Source organism: Grampus griseus (genome assembly GCF_964374135.1).
Source record: "Grampus griseus genome assembly, chromosome: 21".
NCBI lineage: Eukaryota > Metazoa > Chordata > Mammalia > Artiodactyla > Delphinidae > Grampus > Grampus griseus.
Window position 1 is genome coordinate 15,499,691 of NC_139015.1, and position 13,282 is coordinate 15,512,972.

Sequence of the window (13,282 nt, forward strand, 5' to 3'; positions counted from 1 at the left end):
TGCTCTCCGGTTTCTATCTCCTAGATCTTAGACTGAATGTTGTGACCAAACGAGAACTCTAGTTTCCTGTCTTTTACTGTCCCACACCATTTCCGTAACCTAATCAAAATGTGGTATTTTTTCCCCAAGGCATTGCCGTATTTTTCTCTCATCATGACACTTAATTTGAAGGTGGCAGACTGGAAGATGCACTGTTTTGTGACAAATTTGTAAGCCATGAATTGATGAATTGATCTCTGCTTTACACACAGCAATATGCAAGCGTGGTATCTTGCATCTTACCATAAGTCATGCTTTACTTCTTTGCTCATAGAGACTTTCTGAGAGCTGAGTGGAGATGGATGGCGGTCAGTTCTTCACTGTCATCCATTGCTGCTGGTAATTTATGGATAAGATATAACACCTGTGAGTTATGATGCCTCTTGTTTGCTTGAGTTGTCCTGTGCTGAGGAGTGCAATGCCTACATCACAACGTATGAGTGTTTACGATCATGTACTGCAAAAAAAAAAGTCAGAGAAGCATGGCATCATATTCATGAACTATAAGATTCATCCAGTACAAAGCCACTTCCTCTTGGTACGATGCCGTACGGCTGATGCACAAGGATGCTGCAGGTGTAAGAATACAAGTAAGGCTGATTAAGTCAGTTTCTTCATTTCATGGTCATTAAGAAAACTGAGAGGGATTTCATCACAATGTCTTCCATAGATGGACTAGTTCCCCCTCTGCCCCCATCACCCCCCCAAAAATTAGAGAAAATATTGACAGGAGGTATTATGTCCATGTTGTTATGATAATCCACTTTTTTAAAAAGTAACCATAAGCAATCTGTTAAGAGGGATGGAAGGAAAAAGTACCTTTGCTCTTTGAAAAATCTCAAGTGCAGTTTTATTCTCATCACATCATTTTAATTTGTAGAAGAAAGTACAATCTTAAGTGCACTGGCATTATTATCATTAATTAATATTAATTGGGCATACACACTCTCCCAAGTTTTCAAATTACACTCTGATCATAAGTTCAGCACTTCCTACGCTCTTTACAGTCATTAATGGTAACATGGCAATGTGTTATCACTGATCTAAGAAACTAAACACAAATCTGCAACATCAATTATGAAATGATAGATTATGTAGTAGTAGAGAGATCAGTTGTTCATGAATGACAAACATAAAGGAGCAGAGATAGGCCGTAAGCAATTGTTAGTCATTCTTCTTCCCACCCATCCAATCATCCCATCCTGGCAAATATAGCTAGTTTGGAAAGTGTTTTTTTTTTTCAATCTTAGATTCTTTAGACTTTTCACAGAGTAGGCAGTCAATTTTTAAGAAAATAAATGAACAGATAAATGAATGCAATGGGAAAAAAAGGGTAACAGAAATATATACTTCATAGGTCAAAGCATAGGTCTTTGAATATGATCATCAGTTTTCCCAGTTTAGTATAATCTAATATATTTGAAATAGAAAACACACAAGCTGGTACATGAATTATAAATATATATATATTTACTATATATATTCTGTCTTCAAAGTCTGTATGTTAAAAGCTATCAATGTTAAATAGGCTTTTAAAGTATAATCTCAAATAGGTGAATGTGCTAAAATGTGGGAAGAACATGTACACAGTATTAATGCACATCTCATTGGAAACCCTTTATTGAAAAAAGGCCAAGTAATCCAACTATCCAAAATAAAATATTGTAAGTTCCCTGGAGAGGGGTTTATTTTTAGAAAAAGGCTTTCATAGCCTATGTAGAATAAATATTGATGAGCCATATTTATATTTGTTTTTAATTCCTATATACTGTGATATCCAGGAAGACGTGTGGAGCATAAGTATACTAACTCTAACATTGCTTTCTTTCAACAGGTTTTTTCTCAATTACAATTACAACCGTGATAAAAAAAACTGTAAACAAGACTCTTTCTTCAGTCTTTAACTCACTTCACAATAGCTTGATATTTTAATTCCATTATATAACTTATTATTCCAGTGTATATAATGGAAAATAAATGGGGGTGTGTAGATGGGATAGATTAGGCTAATATAAACTTTCAGGCTGTAAATCTTTGGAAATGTAGGCATTGTGATACTCTGTAAATCAGGGATCCCCAACCCCCAGGCCGTGGACTGATACCGGTCTGTGGCCTGTTAGGAACAGGGCCTCACAACAGGAGGTGAGTGGCGGGCTAGCGAAGCAAAGCTTCATCTGAGGCTCCCCATTGCTCACATTACTGCCTGAACCATCCCCCGACTCCGTCCGTGGAAAAATTGTCTTCCACGAAACTGGGCCCTGGTGCCAAAAAGGTTGAGGACCGCTGCTCTAAATGAATTCAATAAAAGTCTTAAAAGTAGCTTACAGAGCTGACTACATGTACCATAAAAATGTCAATACTTGGCAACCTTCTATTTCTTCTTTCTGTTTCTGGTCTGTTCAGGCCACTTCCCATTTTGGGAATTTCTGGGTCCCAAGATATAAACTTAGTAATTTCATTGAACTTTACCTATTGTAGTATATTTTCCTTTTTTTTTTTTCCCCCATAAAATCATGGAATTGGGGGAAATAAGAATTAGAGTAAGAGAGGGCAGTAATTTTAAAAAGTAATGATAAATTCTACAAAATACCATAATGTTTCATGGAGTTGGAAGTTATGACAGAATCCTAAAGTGGATTTTTATAATATGGCTTATGAGCTTTTAGAAAGCCAATGGTAACCGTTAGGAAGTAGGATGAATGAACTAAGATTAAGTGATACCAAATTCATACTATTTTTTAATAGTGCTTTTGAACAGGAAGATTTGTAAAATGCTATAAGCATAGTATATCTGAAATTCAATAAACAATTTGACAAAGACTTGTATTGAATAAATGGTATGTTACTGTATAAATTTAAGGTATACAGTGTGTTGTTTTGATACATTTATATATTGTAAGATAATTGCCATTTTAGTGATATTTGTCACATTACGTTATTACAGTATATTTTCTTAAATTGAAGTATAGTTGATTTACAATGTTGTGTTAGTTTCTGGTGTACAGCAAAGTGATTCAGTTTATATATATATATATATATATATATATATGTATACTCTTTTTCATATTTTTTCCATTATGGTTTATTACAGGATATTGAATATAGTTTCCTGTGCTATACAGTAGGACCAATAGTTGTTTACCTATTTTATATATAGTAGTTGTATCTGATAATCCCAAACTCCTAATTTATCCCTCCCCTATCCCCTTTCCCCCTTGGTAACCACAAGTCTATTCTCTATGTCTGTGAGTCTGTTTTGTAAATAAGTTCATTTGTGTCATATTTTAGATTCCACATATAAGTGGTATCATATGGTATTTGTGTTTCTCTTTCTGACTTACTTCACTTAGTATGATAATCTTTAGGTCTATCCATGTTGTTGCAAATGGCGTTATTTCATTCCTTTCTATGACCTAGTAATATTCCATTGTGTATATGTACCACATCTTCTTTAACCATTCATCTGTCCATGTAATTACAGTATACTCTTATTGTCTATAGTCATCATACGTGCATTAGTTCGACATCTGTGGCTTATTTACTACTCATTACTAGTTTGTACAGTTAAACACTATCAATCTTATCCCCTCACCACCCCACCATCCCTTGATGACCACCATTTTACTCTGTTTTTTACAGGTTTGATTTTTTTAGATTCCACAAATAAGTGATATCATACTGTTCTTGTCTTTGTCTGGCTTATCTCATTTAGTGTGCTCAGGGTCCATCCATGTTGTTGAAAATGACAGAAAATCCTCTTTTCTCATGGCTGGGTGATATTCCACTGTGTACCACATCCTTTTTTTTTTTTTTTTGCGGTACGTGGGCCTCTCCCTGTTGTGGCCTCTCCCGTTGCGGAGCACAGGCTCCAGACGCGCAGGCTCAGCGGCCATGGCTCACGGGCCCAGCCGCTCCGTGGCACGTGGGATCTTCCCGGACTGGGGCACGAACCCGTGTCCCCTGCATCGGCAGGCGGACTCTCAGCCACTGCGCCACCAGGGAAGCCCATGCAGCGAACCGTTTTTAATGGATGCTCATAGTTAATTTTATAGGAAGAAAATACTACCACATCTTAAATATATCTATCACAATTTAATGAGAAAGAGTAATATTTAAGAAAACTATAAAAGCAATGATGTGTAAAAACCAGAGTGTATAAAATTCTAAAACAGATTTTAAACTCCTTTTGGTGAAATGTAGTTAAAGAACCACCATATTAAATTGGTTTGACATTGTCTGCAGACTCTTCTTTCCTGAGTCCATGGTTAAACAAAGAAATGTCTGGAGAATTTAAAGTGGAATCTAAAGACAAAAAGCTAATATCTCCCATTAGTATTGACATAGTTTGGTCGTGTGGACTGGCTGTAAGTGGATTTGACAAAAAGTAGTTGTCACTGTCCCAAAGCTTCTTGAATAGTGCAGTAGAAGGTAATGCATAGGTTCGCAAACATTTCTGATGAATGAAGTTAGAAATGGACAGAGTGTCTCAAAGTCTACATTTAAATGAATATGAAGTAAACATTGAATGTCTGTAATGTGCCTGTATGTCCGTTAACTTTAATATAAAATGAAAAGTTACACCATTAGTTATTCCTTTTGAAGGAACTGGTAGATCTTGGGCTGGCTCTAGAATAGAGCCATGGAGACTGACAGAGGCACTTAAATTAAAATAGAATTTGATTATACAATTGTTTAAAACCTTCAGAAATATATATCAAAGACAAAATGTTGAATGCTTAAATCAGACATCCTTTATTGTAAGTGAAATTTCTGTTCTTGCTACATTTCATTAACACAAGGAAATTTGATTAAATGTGGATGGAAAAGGACAGTTGCATTTTAATAGGGCTAATTCCAGCTGCAGTATTTTAGATGAAGAATTGTGTAGAATCGAAATCTAAGTCTGTACACACTATGGGTGTACCTTCTTTCTCATCTCACGTGTGCTTGCTTAGCTTTTGTGAATTTAAAGCACATTTCTAATAAAAGCTCATAAATATTATCTATAAGTGTATTTTCTTCCCTCCAAGACATTCTTGACAATGGATAATTTATTACCCAGCTTTGACACATTTTTAGCCATCTTTTTGACTGTACTCCTGTGGATGGCATCCTTTAACCTCCTTTTAGTAAATTTGAACTAGGCCATTAGAAAACAGAAAAGAAAAACAAAAACAAAAAAACACCAAAGACTTGTATTAGAATTGGATATAGTTAAAAAAAATATGTGGATTAACTTGTATGTTACTTTACCTTTTATGTTGAATTAATTTTCTATTTCTGAATAATTCAATAAATTTGTATAAATTTCTTGAACCACTAAAACACAAGCTAAATACAAACACATTGGGGATTTAAGAAATAATTCAAAATTTGAATTGTAAATTAACTTTGTTGAATAGATTTATATAGAAAGAAATTTGATTAACACAGTGAAATAAGTCACCCAGATCAGAAGGTGAGAAGAAGCTGTAGGTGATCTAAGTGGTACATGAACACTTTGGCAGGAGATGTGCTTCTTTGTTTGCTCTGAGCTGTGCCTTATATACTTGCCTTGTATGTTTATGGACAGTTTCAGAGTTAGAATCACTTTTATAACAAGAATATTGAATGTTTATATGTTTCACCTCTGTAATTTCTTTACTCTCCAACCAGCTTGCACCTACAGACATAACTGTAGTGAAGGTGATCTCTCCAGGATGCCTGGAGCCAACATGGCAGGAGGGAGGGTCGTAACTGCTGAGAGAGACCCAAAGAACTGGTCTCATTAGGCTCTTGTAGTAGATCTCTAGAACTTATTCATCTTGCATTACTGAAACTTTATACCAGTTGATTAGCAACTCCCCATGTCCCCCTCTCCCTGACTCCTGGCAACCATTCTTCTGCTATCTGCTTCTGTGAGTTTGACTGTTTTAGATACCTCATAGCAATCAAATCATGCAGTATTTGTCCTTCCTTGTCTGGCTTATTTCACTTAGCATAATGTCCTCAGGATTCATCTATGTTGTAGAATATTGCAGGATTTTCTTTTTTAAGGCTAAATAATATTCCATGTATATACTACGTTTTCTTTATCCATTCATCCATTGATGGATATTTAAGTTGTTTCTGTATCTTCTAGAATTTCCTAAGACTTGTTTTGTGACCTAACAATCTCTCTTTAGACCAAATGAACCTAACAGACCCGTACAAAACATTTCACCCAACAACAAAATATACATTCTTCTCAATTGCACAGGGAACATTCTTTTTCCTGGGCCATAGGAAAGAAGGCCTTAAAGTGTAAAAGAGAGTGAAAACAATTCTAGGGGCTGTGATCATGAGGACACATTTCTTTCCATACTCTTATAGGAATCATGACTTCACTCATCTGAAGTGCCAAATACAACTGATTCCGTATTGGGCTACTAGTTCCTATGATTAAACTTTACAAAATTAATCCATGTGTTTATGTATAGCTTTAACTCAGACACAGAATTGCTTTAGAATGATGAAATTAATTTTTATAAAAAGCAATCTACTTGCTGAAGCTAGGAAAACAATGGTTGGAACCCATGATGTGCTACATAAAAGGGAGCTGCTGAAAATAACCATCTCTAAATGAGGCTGGAAATTTGTTGATTGGTTTGTTGGAGTCTTTTTCTCTTTCATTTTCCAAAAGAAGTAGCAGACGCATATCTGGCAATTTTCTATTTTCTTCTTCCCAGATTTAGTTCATTGATTGCTTGATTTTCTCAGTGTTCATCTTTCAGGAAAGTTTATAGCAAGCAGGTATTCTCTGCCAGTCTGTATCAGAAGGCAGTGGTTAATGGGGGATGTGTGTCTTCCCCAGGGGCCAATCAAATCAACTTAGTTACATGGGCAAGTCAATTGAAAGAAGACAGTGCGATATACAGACATGAATTGATTCCCCACCCCCGGCCCCCCTTGTCCCATAGTGCTCAGGAAGCACCAAGGAATTCTAAACAGTCATCTGATTAGTCATTAGAAAGGTTCCACTCTGCAGACTTTCATACCACACTTCAAATGAAACTATTGAGTTATCTTAATGGAACATGGTTTAAACACTTATCATGCTTTATAGTAATGGCCTCTTTGTTCCAAGCACACCATTTGAAAATTAGTGCTAATGTTTAGTCATGCTGGTACCTAAGACATTCATGCATCAAGCATTTAGTTGTTTCCTAATGTGGACACTGAATTTTTTTGCCTCCAAAAAGAGACGTGTTTTCTGGAACCCTAATCTAGAAATGTGATCAGACGCACCATTTGACCATGGATAAGAACTTGATATTTAATTTTTGGCAAGTAATAGAGAATGTATATGTGCCACACTTACATAACAAATCAAGTACACCTAAGTCAGGGATCACACAATCTAATGTTTGAGAGCTTAAAAATCTGAAATTCCCAAGGGATATTTCTAGGAAATCGTGCAAGTTAAATGCAGTGGTAAAAATGTTAAGGTGGCAACCTTACAAGTCTTAACACTAGCATCATAAATTTCACTCTCTTTCCTGCCTTAAGATTTTTATCCTAGTTGCTAGAATTAGAAGTAAGAATGAAAAAAATTGAAGGCAAATAAATGATAGTGTGTTTATTTATGACAGTTCCCAAATTTCAAAAAAATGAGTTGGTTACCTTTGAAACCATTACCAATCTGAAGGCAGCTGCTTTCTGATTTCCCTCAGAACTCTATGGAAGAGACTGACTTAGAGAAACACTTATATATCAATAGAATAAGTTTTCCTCTCACCTGTCACCTTCTTTTCATTTTTACAGCATTTATATTTGTTCATGCCTGTGTTCTTTCTCAAGTGGCTTTTCTGGATTCTAGAGCCTCCTCCTTCAATCCAGTTTTTTATGCAACCGCCAAATATAACTTTCTGGGGGCAAAGCTATAATCTCATTCTTGTTTTGCTCAAAAACCTTTAAACAAGTGAAACTATATGCATATGTATAATACAGATGTAAAAACAAACACATAATTATAGGATAGTTAGGAGAAGAATTTATTAACTAGCAACTGAGATTAGGTGATGTGACTATTTGACTATCCTTTTTTATTTTTTATTTTTTGTATTTATCAAATATTCTACAATGAACAATCATTAATTTAGTAATCTGATAGAGAATATTTAAAATATATTTATATCTATAATATAATTATGTGTTTTCTTTTTGGGGTTCTCTTTTATTTTGTATAATTGGTGCAGTAAGATGTAACTGTGGATTTGTTTTATGCCCTGGTCTTTGAAAGATAAAATAGGATATGAGAGGGAATAGGGGGAAGGAAACCTGCACAGAGTAGTTTAGAAACTTAGCATAGAGTAAGTGAGGTGCTTATGGTTTCTGTATTATTCATTCCAACTCATGACATAAGCACCTACATAAAAAAAAAGTTAGAACAGAAGGACATACTAGTAATGACAGGTATTCTTTTGCCTGGAATGTCCTTTGGGGACAGATCCTTAGAGAACCCGTGTTGTGCTGGTGATAGGGAGCTGATCAGAGATTGGAGCTCTTGGCCATTTCTTCATAAGAACCACTACTAACAGGAGTGGTTGATCAGCCATAGGGAAGAGAAACTCATTCCAGGGGAAAAGGGCATGAAAAAGAACTAGGAGCAAGTGAGGGTCCAAAATGATGGCTCAACATCCAAGAAAATAATTTCAGTCCTTAAGGTGGAGTGGATGGAGGGCTAGGACAGTAAGAAGGGAACTCAACTGTGATTAACAAAGGGTCTTGTAAGGTAAACCTAGTCCCAGGGCTACTGTGTTGTACAGCCCTGGTGGTGCCATTCACATTGTAGTTTATGTGACTGGTGCCTCCAAAGTTGTGGAGTGCAGTGGCCATATAGAGGGTCCTGTCAGGTGTTATAAACAGGGTTCCTGTTTAGCAGAGTGACTTGAAGGGAGCATAGAAATTAGTAATAACTGGTGAATAGTGTAGGCACAAGGACTTTGCAGTGATGGCAGAGGCAGTAGATCCTGGGTCTGTAAGAATGGTTTAATTCAATGTAGAGAAAGAAACATAGATATAATATGGTTGAAAAGAATGTTGGCTCTGGTCCCAAATTGCTTGGGATGGTTTTCTGGCTCCATGACATGCCAGACCTTGTGCAATTTACTTAACATTTCAGTGCCTCATTTTTCTCATAGGGTTGTTCTTAAATGAATAAATGCGTATAAAGCACTTAGAGCAAAGCCTGGTCCAAGGTAAGCAATCAATAAATGTTGGCAACTGCCTTTAGTACTGCCCATCTCTCAGAGCAGAGTTATGAACCTGTGACCGGGCAGTCTTAGGAAATCCAGCTTGGAGGCAAAAGGGTGAGGAAACTAACCAGGATTAAAATATGAAAACCCTGCTTTAACACTTCCCCAGGTTCCTGAAGCAGGTTGTTGTGTCCATTTTCAGGTTTAGAAAGGAATCTTTTTCCAATGGTCCTCCTCTACTATCTAATGCCTTTCTGTGAAGAGAGTAGAACCTATCTTAAAACTTGACCCATTCCCTCTTCTTTAGATCTGGTAGGTTGATGTTCCCATTTTATCAGTTTGCTGAAAGCAAAAAGAACTATCACAATCACCTTTTACTTCAAGGTAGTTTTGATAGTTAATCAGCGATGGTTTGTAGTTAATTGAAAGAATGGAATATTGGGAACAAAATCATCATATGAACCAGGCATTTATTGGGATACTATGGATTCTGCCCCAAGGACTCCCTCTTCAATCACTGATCAGCAAGCTTTCTGGGTCTGGCACCTGACTTCTGGAATGCAGGTACACTAGAGATGGGTTCTCTGCTATTGATGGGTCACTATGCATTGTGACCTAGCACCCCCAAATGATGACTGCTCAATTGCCAAATGGCACTTGGCCCCTTAACGATTGGTGTATTAAAACATGTAATCCCCTTGTTGCTAGCCTTCCAGAGGGAGGTAACCTAGTCCTCTGTTGGCTAGATTTCAGGTGCTAGAAAAGCCTGTGATTGACTGCTACAATTGCAGTATTAGATGATATTCAGTTAGTGGGAATTAGAAAGATACCACATAGTTAGAATTACATTCATTACCTTACAAGCAGAAGGGCTAGAGGAATAATATATTTTAGTACTTACTATATTGTTGAAGCATATTGCCTGTAGTTCTTTTGTTTGAGAATCAATTCATTTTCCTAGTTCAAAAGGTCAGCACCATGGCAAAGGACATGTAGACAAGGGAAATAAAGTTAGTTTGTCTGTGTATCTGTGTATTATGTAAGTGAATGAGAAAAGAATTATAAGCTATATGTCTCTTGGAGTCTCCCTTTGCTCTTAATATCTAGAGAAGATGAATTTAAAACTCCATTTCTGTATCTTCTGAAAAGTTCAATGCCCTCTCCAATAATTCTGTGAATTTGTGGTAATAATTGTGTGTGGGTGTGTGTGCACGTGCACATGTATGAGGTGATTATAATTACTGTAATTTTCTGGATCCTAATTCTTGTCTCTGTTAGATTCTATGCTGCTGTTCTTTTACCTCCAACCTAGCATTCACACAAATGTTAAACTCATTCCTAACCTTGGTTTTCCAGCCGAAAACAATAAAACAAAATAAAACAAAGCAAAAAATAAAAACAAAAACAAAAAGAGCTTTCTTTATATACAGCTATAAGCTTTTTTGGAAGATCCGGTGAGACATAGGAAGATTTCTTTCACTGCAGTGTGAACAACTCAAAGCCTAGCAATAAGCATCCCTGTTCATAGAATAGAAGTTCTACCAATTTTTCATAGTGTGCTGTGCTCTCCTCCCTGTCCTGGTATATGTTAGGGCAATTAAATGTTTGTTTTTCTGGGAGAGACTGGCTACCTATTTACCAAATCTGTTTCTTCTTCTTGGAAATACATTTTCTAGATGACATTTCCCAGCTTTTTTGAAATTAAAGCATCACTGTCTTGTGCTGTTGTCCAGTGTTTTAAATTATTATGACTGAGAATATGATTATTGTCCAATGCCTTAAAATTATTTTCTCTGTATTTTGACTAATTTTCTAGTTATTTAAGGAGGGAAGGTAAATTCAGTCCCTATTACTCATTTTGACTGAAAGCTTAAGTCGTTTGGGATTGCTCAGATGGACCATCTTAGCTCCTGGCCTCCCTGTGGTATAGGTGAGGTATCTTGGCAACTGCATTGCAGTTCACTTTCTCCTTGACCAAATCTTCACTTGTAGGTCTGTCCATTGGGGAACCCACCCTAAAAAACTTATATATAATTCTGCAAAGTCCACTTGCTTGCTTTCGATGAAAATTTAGAAGACCGAGTAAGAGATGGTAGAGGCCAAATAGGAAGGAACATGGGAGCATGAAGCAGAGCCAGTTCCTCAGCTACAAACATCTATTTCATTTTTAAAATTTTCTTTTTTTGGCCAGGCGGCATGTGGGATCTTAGTTCCCTGACCGGGGATCGAACCTGTGCCTCCTGTAGTGGAACCGCAGAGTCTTAACCTCTGTGCTGCCAGGGAAGTCCCACAAACATCTATTTGAAGTCGTTGTGAATAAGAAATAAACTACTCTTGTGTTTGGGTATATAGGAAATAAATTTGTTTGAAATATAGGAATATACACATGTACATACACATATATTTTGGACACATACTGGAATTTGTTAGAATGGCCAGCATTATTTTTATTAATATATCTGTCAGCTACCTGGCAGGCACCTCTATTCTAGGTGAGTTAAGAACTGTCTGAGGGGCCTCAGTTCCATCACTTATTCAATGGCTGCCATCAAAGCTGAGCAGTGGGATCCGTTCCAGATTTTAAGGCATGTCCATTCCTTTCCCTTCCAAGATCCTGCCACCTTTCATGATGCTGCATGAACATGATGCACAGGTCTCAACACCTAGGAGAACTGTAGCTTGTCTGTCTTTTCACTTTCCGTCTCCTTGAGTTGGGCCACTCTTTTCTCCTCATAGAGCACCAGCCTCTCTGCTCCCTGTAGTCCTCAAACAAGGGCTTGATGTAATTTGACCACAGGCTTAAGCCTGACCCTTCCAATCAGACACAGCTACAGTTAGCTTCAAATCATGTTGTCATATGAATATGCAGATCGTAATTAGTTAAATCGAAATTCCTTTTACATAAAAGTAACATACATATTTAATGGGTTTTTTTGTTTGTTTTCAGCTAATTATTATTACTTTGGAATCGCCGTGTGAGGTAAAGAAAAGAGTATCTTCAGGTGGTAGGCAATGTACAGTCTCTGACTTAGATCCTCCTCTCATTGAACAAAAAATGTGTAACCCCAGTGTTTTGCAGGGTACTGTTCTAGGGGCTAAGGATATGGCATGGAACAAGGCAAAGAGGTACCCACTGTTGCCGAGTTTGTATTTTAGACATTATAGTACAATAACTTGAGTGTACTTAGGATGCCATGGAAAGATGGTGATGTTGAGTGACTGTTATCTTTTCATTCTTTCCAGGTTCCTACTCTAGCAGTAGGAGCAAGAAAAGTCCACAGGTAATCCTGTTATCTCTGACCACAAGGACCCTGCTAGAGTGGTAGAATTCCCATATGGCTTAGAAATAGCAGGAGAAAATGGAACTGGTTTGAGAAATAATATCTTCTAAAAACTAAATATGAGGGTGCAATTGTCACTAAAATTTATTGAGCATCTATTAGATGGCAGGGCTTTATATATACTCTCTAATAATAATAGCAACACTGACAAATAGGAATTATTATGCTAATTTTCCACATGATAAAATTAAGAGAGAGGGTTACCCAAGGCTAGGTGCTAGTAGACATAGAGCTTCAAGCTCTAAAACTCAGGTTCCTTTCTAGACATTGCTGCCTCAGCAAAGAAACTGAAGAATTTTACAAAAATTAAGTCTAAGTTCATGGGCAACATATCATGAGAGAAGCCCTCTCACATTTCCATGAAAATTCAGGAGTTCCAAAGGCATCCTTTTCCTACCATTAGGATGGGCCCAATGCATAATGACTAATAAGCCAGATTTTTTTCCGAGTTTTGATTACATTGTTTCTCTAGCTCAGTGATGGGCAAATTATGGCCATAGGTCAAATCCAGCCCACTGCCTATTTTCTTGTGGTCCATGAACTAAGACTGAGTTTTACAATTTTAAATGCTTGAAAAGAAATTTCCGAAGAATAAATTTTATGATACATGAAAACTATGTGAAATTCAAGTTTCAGTTCCATAAATATAGCTTTATTGGAACACAGCCATGCTTATTCACTTATGTA

The 13,282-nt window shown here is 36.7% G+C and overlaps 1 long non-coding RNA gene across 1 annotated transcript in view; it reads right to left on the reverse strand.

Annotated features, from left to right (window-relative positions):
- Positions 1 to 335: 335 nt before the first annotated feature.
- LOC309838843 overlaps positions 336 to 13,282 on the reverse strand; it is a 530,643-nt gene continuing 517,696 nt past the window's right edge. The window contains exon 3 of the long non-coding RNA XR_014298402.1: positions 336 to 496. This is a non-coding gene — a long non-coding RNA (uncharacterized lncRNA). The remainder of the gene's footprint in view (positions 497 to 13,282) is intronic.